The following is an 11,306-nucleotide window of genomic DNA, read 5'->3' on the forward strand; positions in this document are numbered from 1 at the left end:
AGGCGTCTCCCGTCCGAAAGGGTTGCATCGATAAATATGCATTTAATTGCATATTTATCACCGCAGCTCTTTCGGATTGTCCAGCGTTTTCCACGGACAGCCCGAGGATGTGTAGATTGGTTATGTTCTCCATGTTCTACCCTGTTCCGAGATAGGATTTCGGCGGCGCCTCCCCATTGTTCTCCGGAGCACATTCTCTCGGCTATTTGCCGAGACGTGTATCTGGAGAACAGCGGGGAGGTGCTGCCGAAATTTTGTCTCGGAACGGGGTAGAATGGAGAACGTACTCAATCTACACATCCTCGGGTGGGATTAGGACCCATCTTTACCTATTAGAGATGTAGGTGGATTCAACGCGGTAGAAACTGAAAATTTGATGTGATTAATTTAAGTGAATCCTTAATTATGTTGTGTGGCTTGCAAAAAAGCAGAGGATGGCAGATAATCAGTGGATGTACAGTGGTTTTATCCGTCGGAATCGAGTAACATCAGAGTGGATCGCGAAAACTGATGTGTATTTGAAGGAGATATTCCGTCGTCCAATGAGAATTATCCCACCATGCCCCTGTGCGAGATGTGCCAAACGTCACCGTAGAAATCAGACGGACATGAGTGAGCACCTTCGCACGCACGGATATATGCCAAACTTTGACATGCCGCCGATAAACATAGCCGAGCAGGACCGTGGTAGAGAGGAGGTGATGCGACAACGCATCGATGGATATGAGGACGACGGGGTCAGGGACATGCTAGATGATGTCATTGTTGCAGAAACGGCGAATGCGACACCTTCAGAGAATGAACCGGAGGAGCCGGAGGCAACCGCAAAGGCCTTCTTGGAGGTCTTGGCCTCGTCGAAGAAACCTCTTTATGCGGGTGCGAAAATATCTCAGCTGGATGCCATCTCGCAACTGATTGCAGTCAAGGCTGAGTACAGTTGTAGCCAGAAATGCTTCGAAGCATTCTTGGGAGTATGGGCTAACAGCCTCCCTGAGGGTCATGAACTGCCAAAAAGCATGTACGATACAAAGAAAATCATGAAGGCACTCTCTATGGATTATGAGAAAATAGATGTTTGCCCGAAGAATTGCCTTTTGTTTAGGCACGAGTATGCGGATGACAAGTACTGTAGGCAGTGCGGTTCGTCTCGGTACATTGAGGTGGTCGGTGAGGATGGTGAGAAAAAGCAGCTAACCATCCCCGTTAAGGTTCTTCGGTATCTTGATTTTATAAAAAGACTGCAGCGCCTTTTCATCACGAAGGAGTCTGCCAAAATGATGAAGTGGCACAAGGAAGGTATAAGGTACAATCCAAAAAAATCGTACATCCATCGGAAGGGGAAGCATGGAAGTCGTTCGATGAAGAATACCCCGAGGAAGCAGCCGAGGCTAGGAATGTCAGAATAGCCATATCAGGTGATGGGTTGAATCCATATGGTATGTCGTCCAATCCATACAGCTGCTGGCCCGTGTTTGTAATTCCGCTCAATCTTCCTCCCGGTGCCCTAATGCAACGCAAGACCATGTTCTTGTCGCTCATCATTCCGGGGCCTGATTATCCGGGGAAGCAATTGGGTGTGTTTATGCAGCCGCTGGTGGATGCTTTGCACCATTCTTGGTACTTTCCGACGTTGACATACGACCGGGATCTGCAGAGAAATTTCTTGATGAAAGTTTGGTTGCACTATTGCATGCATGACTTTCCCGGCTATGCTCTATTCTACGGATGGTGTACAAGTGGGAAGATGCCATGCCCAGTGTGCATGCAGGCTCTGCGAATGATTTGGCTGAGTAAGGGTGGCAAGTATGTAGCCTTTGACCTGCATCGACAGTTCCTCCCTCCAGACCATCCAGATAGGGAAGACAAGAAGAACTTCACGAAAGGCCGGGTTGTTCATGAAGTAACCGAGATTCCAACATTTTCGGGGGCAGATGTTCTTGCTCAGCTAAAAGCTCTCCAGCCTAAAGTCAAAGGCAAAGGCAAAGCCAAAGCCAAAGGCTTCGAGGGATATGGTGAGACGCACAACTGGACTCACATTACCCCCTTCTCGCAGCTTCCCTATTTTAAGGACCTCAAACTTCCTTACAATATCGATGTGATGCACACCAAAAAGAATGTGGCGGAGTCCCTTTTCCACACGATCCTCAATATTCCTGATAAGACGAAGGATAACGTTAAAGCTAGAGCCGATCAACAGAGAATTTGTGATAGACCACGTCTGAACATGAAGCCTCCCACAGGCGGTCGAAAAAACTGGTTCAAGCCAGATGCTGACTTTGTCCTTAAACCGCCAGAAAAAAAGGAAGTACTTATCTGGCTGAAACACATTTTGAAGTTCACCGATGGTTATGCATCGAATATAAGTAAGGGAGTCAATCTTTCAACGGGCAAAGTGACCGGCCTGAAGAGTCATGACTACCATGTATGGATTGAGCGGATAATGCCGGTGATGGTTCGAGGCTATGTCCCCGAGCATGTCTGGCGAGTGCTTGCCGAGCTAAGCCATTTCTTCCGCACGCTCTGTGCTAAAGAAGTAAGTAAAGACGTGATTGAAAAATTGCATAAGAAGGCACCGGAGTTGATAGTCAAGCTAGAGAAGATCTTTCCGCCAGGCTTCTTTACACCGATGACACATCTCATTCTGCACCTCGCGAACGAGGTATTGTTGGGGGGGCCTGTGCAGAATCGCTGGCAGTACGGCCCTGAGAGACAGAACAAGCATCTCCGACAGAAATGTGGAAACAAAGCTAAGATTGAAGCTTCCATAGATGAGGAAGTTATCCTAGAGGAGGTGTCAGACCTCAGGACATCATACTATCCAGACCACGTTCCCCATCTGCATAACAAGGTGCCTCGATACAATATAGAAGAGCCAAGTATCAACCCAGGCTCCATCTATTCAACGCGCAAGGTGGGAGGGCTGGGGCCTCGAAACCTTATAACATGCCACGACAAGAGTGGGAGGACCTCATGTTCTATATCTTGCACAACATCAGGGAAGTTGAGGAAGTGTGGATGAGGTAATACCACTACACCATTCCTTTATGTCTTCCACATCATCATGTTTTATGTTCACTTAGTCCCGGTCTAACACCGCTTTTCTTTTTTTAGTGATTTCGTTCAAGAGGAATGGACGGGAATGAATCCTCCTACTGAGGCGGAGGCACTTACTCTTCTCCGTCATGGAAACCCTGGACGTAAAAATTTTGTTGCTTGGTTCATGGAGAAAGTAATTTTCCACACTCCCCTATTAAATACCTAGTTCAACATTTATTAGTTAACTAATGCACGCAACAATTTCAATTATACTTGTAGGGAAAAGATCCGAACATATCTATGGATGATGAATTGAGATGGGTTTCCATGGGTTTTGACCCTGCCGTCATGACATGTAAAAAGTATGATGTGAATGGGTATCGCTTCCATACAGAGGAGCACCAGAACAGCCGGCCTGATCCCAAAACTATAAATACCGGAGTGTACACCCCCGGTCAAAATTCAGTAGACTACTACGGAAGGGTACAAAATATATACGAGATTAGATTCCACCAGGGGCGCGAGACCCTAAGTCTGCCTGTGTTCAAATGTCGATGGTTCGATCCGCGGGAGGGGTAAAACATACGCCTTCCATTGGTTTGGTCGAAGTTAAACCATCAACCGTCTATGCCGGAGCCGATCTCTTCATTGCGGCTACCCAAGCTACACAAGTATATTATCTGCCTTACCCATGCCAGAAAGAGTACCTAAAGGGTTGGGAAGTTGTGTTCAAGGTGTCGCCACATGGTAAGCTACCGAACCCGAATGAAGACGATTACTACAACATTAACCCCATGACATACGAGGGAGTGTTCTATCAAGAGCAACCTGATGATGATGATGTGGTTAGAAACGATGACGCTAGACCATTGGGTGATGATGATGTGGATCCAAACGACGACGATGCACGGAATGATGGTGAGAACATTGTCAATGAAAATGACATACTTATGCTAGAAAAGTTAAACGAAGACGCTGACGACGAGGAAGAGCCTCCACCTCCGTCAGACAACGAAGATGATATGATTGATAGTGATGATGAGATGGACCGAGAAAGAGGTTACAACAGTGATGATTCATATGGTTTCTAGCAGATGTACGTGTCAAGTCTTTTTTTTCTATAGTTTAGGAATATACCTTTTATGCATTTTTATTAATGTATTTATTATCATGCATTTTCCTTCATTTCATTAATTTACTAATTGCTTATTCTCTTTTCAATGCAGGTTCGTGGAACATGGGCAAGGGGAAGGCAGACGGCGTGGGTTTCCTACGCAAGGTCGTTGGCCTGCCTAGTCGGAGTGGTCGAGCACGTAATCCTCCCCCCCCCGGCTAATTGACGATGACTCCTCACAGGGAGGTCGAGGGAGAGGTGCCCCTAGAGGAGGAGGGGGCGGGGGGAGAGCCCCTACAGGGCGAGGTGGTGGGGGGGAGCCACTACAGGGGGTCGCGGCCAGAAAGAGCGCACCCTCACCGACTTAGGGGTGTTGTCTTCGAGGCCATCCTCTAGTGAGGTGCCCTCCTCTGGTGAGGAGGAGGAGGAGGAGGAGGTTCGGGATGGGGCCGAGGAGGAGGTGGAGGAGGAGGACGAGGAGGAGGAGGATGAGGAGGAGGTTGGGGAGGGGGAGGCAGGCGAGGAGGAGGGTGGTGGCGGGGAGGGGGTTGACAACAAGGGGTGGCTGCGTGGTAACGCAAAGCTACCAAAGCAGGTTCCTGCTACTGAGGAGCAGAAGTGGCTCATTGAGCCCACGGGGAAAGAGTAAGTGCCACTTTATAATAATTTCATTATTTTGCTTGTCACATGCTCATTCCGGTTGTTATTTATTTTGCTTGTCACATGCTAATAGTTCATTCTTTTGCAGCAACTGGATATATTCTAAAGGGGTCCGTATTCCCAACGGCCTCATCACCGTCTTGCTGAAGTTACACTGGCCGGGGTTGTACTGTCCGGATCCAGTCAGGCACCCGAACCATCGGGTCTTGGCCACGAGCTGGGAGCACTGGGAAGCGGCCCTCCACGCGGACCATGGGACCCATGCCAAGGCCGTGATCACCACTTTCTGGGTGAGTTCTCTTCAGAAGCACAAGTCCATTCTAGTTTCATGAATGATTTAACTCATGGCTTCTTCCATTCTTGTTTCGTGCATGATTGTAGAAATTCTATCGAGTTCTCCCGGAGCACAGGGCCAGAGCGGACCAGATCGTGCTGCGCCAATGCAAGAAGAAGGCCCGCCAGATGCAGTACGAGGTGCGCTATGTGGCCATCTCGACATACCATCACGACTATCTTGGTGTGAAGATGACCAAGGAAGACGCGCGGAGGATGGGCATTACCTTGGAGAGGGACGAGTTCTTGAAGGTAAGTATAAAAGATTTTTCATTATGCTTTCATTACCTTGTGGTACATTTCACCGTTTCGTGTTGACATGCCATTATGCTTTCATTATGTAGGTGTTACCAAATTGGTGTTATGGAAAAGACGAGTCCTGGGCGGCATTGGTGGATCTTTGGTGTGATGAGGCTGGAGCCTGGGCGGCTATGAGAGTCAAAAACAAGGCTAACCGAGGGAAGGAGGGAGTACATGCTCAGGGAAACCGAAACCACTATCTCCACAAGGCAGTTAATGTATGACTAACCCCATTAAACATTCTTCTTCTTCTATTTACCATTACTTTCTTATGTATGACTAACCTCTGTTTGGTGGTGCAGGAGGAGAAACTGAAGCGGCCGCTCTCACACATGCAGGCGTGGGAGATCGCCCATACGCGGAAGGACCCCAAGCCTGGCGAGCCCAAGTACTACGGCAAGAAGACCGCGCATAGGAAGAAGGCCTACTCCGATGGGTATCTGGCGTTACATCCTGACACACCTGACCCCATTGCGGCGGATCTGGACGAAAGGGTGGTGGTGGGCATGGGGCCGAAGGAGCACGGTCGGGAGGCGGTTCTCGGTGCTGTGATCACTCCTACTATCTCCTACACACAGCTCCGTCGGATGGACCCGACCCTGAGCCAGCGCACGAGCACGCCCATGAGCAGTGCACCATCACTGTCCCTCTTTCAGGAGCAGCAAACTGTAAGTATTTTCCCTTTTATCTTCATTGCTCACTTTATTTTCCGCATTTAGTAGTTTTATGAGTTTCATCATGTCATCCTGTAGGCCTACATGGAGTACACACGCCAGGAGACCATGGCGTGGCACGACCGCCTTCATGCATACCATCAGCAGAGGGATCGCCAGATGCAGCACGCTTTTCAGGAAATGGCGGCCGGCAGGTATCCTCAATGGCCATCAGCAGAGGGTCCTCCAGCACAACCAACGTTGCTGACCTTTGAGGAGTTTGTGGCACAGAACGCTGGCCCCTCGCCGGTTAGTTCATCCCCAATCTATTCACTCAAAGCATATCATGCCTTTCAACACAGTCATATATCCCGTTAATATGTCTTTTCAACATTCAGGGAACCGGTGGATCAACCGTTGGCGGTGGTCTTCGCAGCACTCCCGAGTCACGGAGCCCGACCACTCCGATCCATGGAGGCGGAGGCGGAGGTGGAGGCGGTCTTGGCGGTAGCGCTGCCGCTAGCAGTGACGACCTGGGCTTCAGCGGTCTTGGCGGTGACGACCTCCGCGGTGCTCGACGTCCTGGCGCTTAAGCCTTTTGGTTACTTGTGTGCTTATGCTTATGTATCTTTAGATGACTTGTGTGTGGTGATGATGATAAACTTGTGGTCTTTGATGGTCCTTTAGATGACTTGCGTGCTTCTTTATATGCTTATGCTTATCTTTATGTTGATTATGATGATGCTTATGCATATATTGTTGTGATGGTGACGGATGATACTTAGATGTGTTCTATATGTCTATTTCCATCATATATATCTGCTGATATGTGTTGTATATCTGAATTGAATTGATTTGAAAACAAACAGAAAAAAGAAAAAAAAATCAAATACAAACTATGCCGACGGCTAGGCCGTCGGCATAGGGCTGGCCTGAGCGCCAAGTTGCTGACGCGTGGCATCTATGCCGACGGCCAGGCCGTCGGCATAGATGCCACGCGTCAGCAACTGGGCGCTCCTTGGGTAAGCCTATGCCGACGGCCTCGCCATCGGCATAGATTTAAACTAAGCCGACGGCCAGGCCGTCGGCATAGATGCCACGTGTCAGCAACTGGGCGCTCCTTGGGTAAGCCTATGCCGACGGCCTCGCCGTCGGTATAGATTTAAACTAAGCCGACGGCAGCCGTCGGCATAGATGAGCCACGTGGCGAGCAGCGGTTGGTCGTCACTTGACGGCGGCCGCCGTTAGACGGGAACGTTGCCGACGGCCAGGGCCGTTGGCATAGATATACGGACACCGTCGGGATAGATCCTATGCCGACGGCCTTTCTATGCCGACGGCCTCCCGGGCTGCGCTGACGGATATGTTGCCGACGGCCCTATGCCGACGGGGGCCGTCGGCATAGGCATGTCCCGACGGCATATCAGGGCTATGCCGACGGCCCTCGCCGTCGGCGTAGGGTGCGATTCCGGTAGTGACACCTTCCATTGCATACTCAGGAGCCATATAACCACTGTTTGATCATTTTAATTACAAGAGGTGTCTAATGGGAATTAAACTTGCTGAAAACACAATATGGGTTTTTAAATGGATACTCACTATGTTCCAACAACGTGTTGGGTAGTTATCGCCAAAGATCCTCGCCATACCAAAATCTGCTATCTTGGGTTTAAATTCTGCATCTAACAAAACATTTGCAGCTTTGAGGTCTCTATGAATTATGGTGAACCTTGAGTCTTCGTGAAGATACCGAAGTCCCTTTGCAACCCCTTTGACTATACGAAGCTGTGTCGCCCAATCCGACAACAATTTTCTCGACTCATCTAAAAATAGAAATAAATGTAAGAAACAAAATCAAGTTGTCATAGAAATCATGGTTTGTTATTAGAATACACACCAAAAAGGGTAGCATCTAAGCTCTTATTTGGCAGATACTCGTATATCAGGAGCTTTTCATCTTCCTCACTGCAGCATCCAAGAAGCCGAACCAAGTTTCTATGTTGCAATTTGGCAATTAGAATTACTTCATTCGTAAATTCTTTTGTTCCTTGTTGAGAATCTCTACTTAGCCTCTTGTTGCAACTTCTTGACCACCTAACATTCCCTACAGAAATATAGCGATAATCTTAAACTTACTTTGTAGTATGAAAAAATTAGCTCTCTTTATTAGAATTAATCCTAGGAAAGAACATATTTAATGAGTTACCTTGTATACTTTACCAAAGCCTCCCTGTCCAATCATGCATGTCTCGGAGAAATTGTGGGTTGTGAAGGCAATTTCTTCTAATCTTACAAATGGAAATTCTTGATCATGGGGAGAGTTTTCTTCTTCAAATTTATCGGAGATACTCATACCCTCCAACCTTATATTCTTTTGCGTTGTCCCTTTCTTGTTCTTGCCTGCTCCCATAATGTTAAAAGTGACTACATCTCTAATGAGAACATCACAAAATAAGAAATAATAAAGTTATATTTGACCCCTACAACTATTGATGTTTGTATATTATTCCCTAATTTATGAACTCATGGAAAGGAAATAACCCACGAGGCACATCTGCCACCCAGCCAACCACTCCGCTGGAAAAACACAGACACAACCCTCAGTCCATAGATGTTGCTCTGTTTCTCAGCCCCACAATTACCAGTATCTCAATTATTACGATTGCATGATTATGAAAAGCGGCACGAAGCGAATGTGGTTTGTCTAACATGTGGAATCCACATTATCCATCACTACATCACCACAAATAGTAGCTAAATCATGCTCTAAACCGTCTACAAAATTATTTGATCTAGTTTCCATTCATGTGTTAGAGGATTTTGTAATCTAAGGGTATATTGCGGTAGTAGACGATGTAGTCCAAGTTTAGGCGGTGACACATACTCTCTCAAAAACCGGCCAATATAACCTTCTACTAAACAGAGTTAACTAAACGTACCTTTGAATTTTAACCATGCAAGGGAGATGCATATGAGTACTAGAACACCAGAGCCTACAACTGGAAGCACAATCCTCACTGCATTGCTCTTTATTCTTTTACCTGTGCAACAAATTCATATACAAGAAAGATGTTTTATTATTTCTCAGTTGAATGAGAAATAAGTCAAATAACCCTTTCTCAGTCATGGCGAACAACCATCAAACTTTAACATGATATTTGTGCAACTACCAGAGGGATGAAGAAATCTTGATCCAATGGCTGTTGTATTGACCAAGAAATAACTATTTCTAGTGACTAAGCGATGGTCGAAACATGTTATTGAAAACAAAACAACTGGTAGAAAGAGGGATAAATGACAAAACCAATATGATAGAGGGAGAAACTGAGATCTAGTACCTTTGGTTGCAGCCATGCCTGCACGTCGAAGATAGAGTGTCTCGCCGGTGAGCTCCCCAACCTTTCCCGTATCTATTAACTCCCCAGACCACACCAAGCACCTCTCGTCACGTGTCCTTCGAACCTGCTGCTGCTCAGGTTGGCGAACGCATATGCCACACAGGAGCAATTGCGGCTACACTCCGCCGCACACTCCTCATACTTACTCCTCCCTCCAGCAATAAACAAAAACCCATCAGGCGACTTCATCCCCGGCAAGGCCACGAAGCCGTCACTGCACCCTTGCAGTGCCTCCTTCCGTCGGCACCCCGCCGAGTATCTGCCGCTAGTCCACTCCTCCATGCTACTCGGCTCAAAGCCATCGAGACACCTGCATGTTGGCACGGTGGGTGCCTCCGCCGTCTCGTCACAGTAGCCATACGGGCCGCAGTAACTGTAATGGTTGCATTCAGCGGATGGAAACTTCCAGAGGACAACCCATGTTGATGACTTACTGCTCCAGCTTTGGATCTGAAACTCACCATAGTAGGTTAGCACCATCCTGGTGCGTGGGGCGCCGTCGGAGAGGCTATAAGTGACGTATGCCTCATCGTCATTGTTGACATAGGCTAGGTAGATGATAAGATCACTGCTATTTGTGGCCCCAAGTAGTTGTTGTTGCCGTAGGCTCATCACTAGATACTCTGTCCAGGGGGCGGCACGAGATACCCGGTGCTCGCCGTCCCACAAGAATGTTTGGAACGACCTGTTCGTGTCGCTGCCATAGGAAAAGCGCCCCCACGAGGGGTCGCTGGGGCCTCTCCATGATACCAGGCACTTGGTGGTGGTACGCGTCCTGTAGTTTATGCCGATATTCATGCTGGGAAGGAACGTGTCTATGCGTTGGTCGACGCTCTGCCACAGGATGGTGCCGTTTGACGATCGGATGACGAAGTTACCGGTGTTTAGAAGCACCGCCGTCGGGGTAGACGAGACCAGACCATTGGTCAGGTTGGCTGTTGTCCAAATGGCACGGCTTCCGCCACCACCATCAGAGAGAACCAGATTAGAGGTGTTGGTGAGGGAGAGCTTCGGTGTTGAGGAAGTTGTGTTGGTGGCTGGGGTATCTCAGTTGGCGACCCACACAACGGTGAGCTCGGGGATGTCGTTGTACCATACGCCTAGGTACAGGCTGGCCGGAGAAGAATTGGAGGGGTTGAAGAAGCCCAAGGCGAATCCACCATCATCGGAGACGATGGTGTTACCAGGGGACAGCGCCCTGCCAGGGACAAGCCGGTCTTGGGAAGTGCTCAACGGTAGGAAGAGAAGGATCATGACCGTGGTGCAGCTGGTGAGAGCCGGCCAATCCATCGACTGATCAGGCTCAGATCTTACTACTAGTTAAGGTCCAACTAACCAGTTACGATAACTGGGAGCAATTAAGTACTTCCCGCAGAAGAAAACAAAAACTAGGAGTAAGTACATAATTATACCAGTCGTTGGTCCAGAAGCAAGCGATGCTTTGACGAACGCAGCATCCACGAATGTTCGACCGCGGAAGCAGATGATTGTATAATGCAATGTTCTTGGAATTCTAGTAGCTGAGACTTGACAAATCAACTGTCCATATCGGAGTTGGGATGCCACCGTCATTGCTTACTAGTCAGACTAATGACTAAAACATTAAGCTATATAGACGGATAGCTTTTGTGTATCAACACTTCTGGTCAGAGTGCTTCTTGTTCAAATGCAGCAGTGACAGTATGTATATACAAAGTGATCGTTGCGATATTTTATTAAGGCGAAGTGTCAGCCTTACTCTGTCAAGCGCCTAATTATATAGCAATCTGTTTTCAAAAATCCTTGCAAGTCCACCCCCTTTTTTTTAACAAG

The 11,306-nt window shown here is 48.0% G+C and overlaps 1 pseudogene; it reads right to left on the reverse strand.

The window, feature by feature from the left end:
* Positions 1 to 10,784, reverse strand: part of LOC123125392 (receptor-like serine/threonine-protein kinase SD1-8) — a 32,327-nt pseudogene extending 21,543 nt beyond the window's left edge.
* Positions 10,785 to 11,306: the final 522 nt, after the last annotated feature.

Source organism: Triticum aestivum, chromosome 5D (assembly GCF_018294505.1).
Source record: "Triticum aestivum cultivar Chinese Spring chromosome 5D, IWGSC CS RefSeq v2.1, whole genome shotgun sequence".
Classification (NCBI taxonomy): Eukaryota; Viridiplantae; Streptophyta; class Magnoliopsida; order Poales; family Poaceae; genus Triticum; species Triticum aestivum.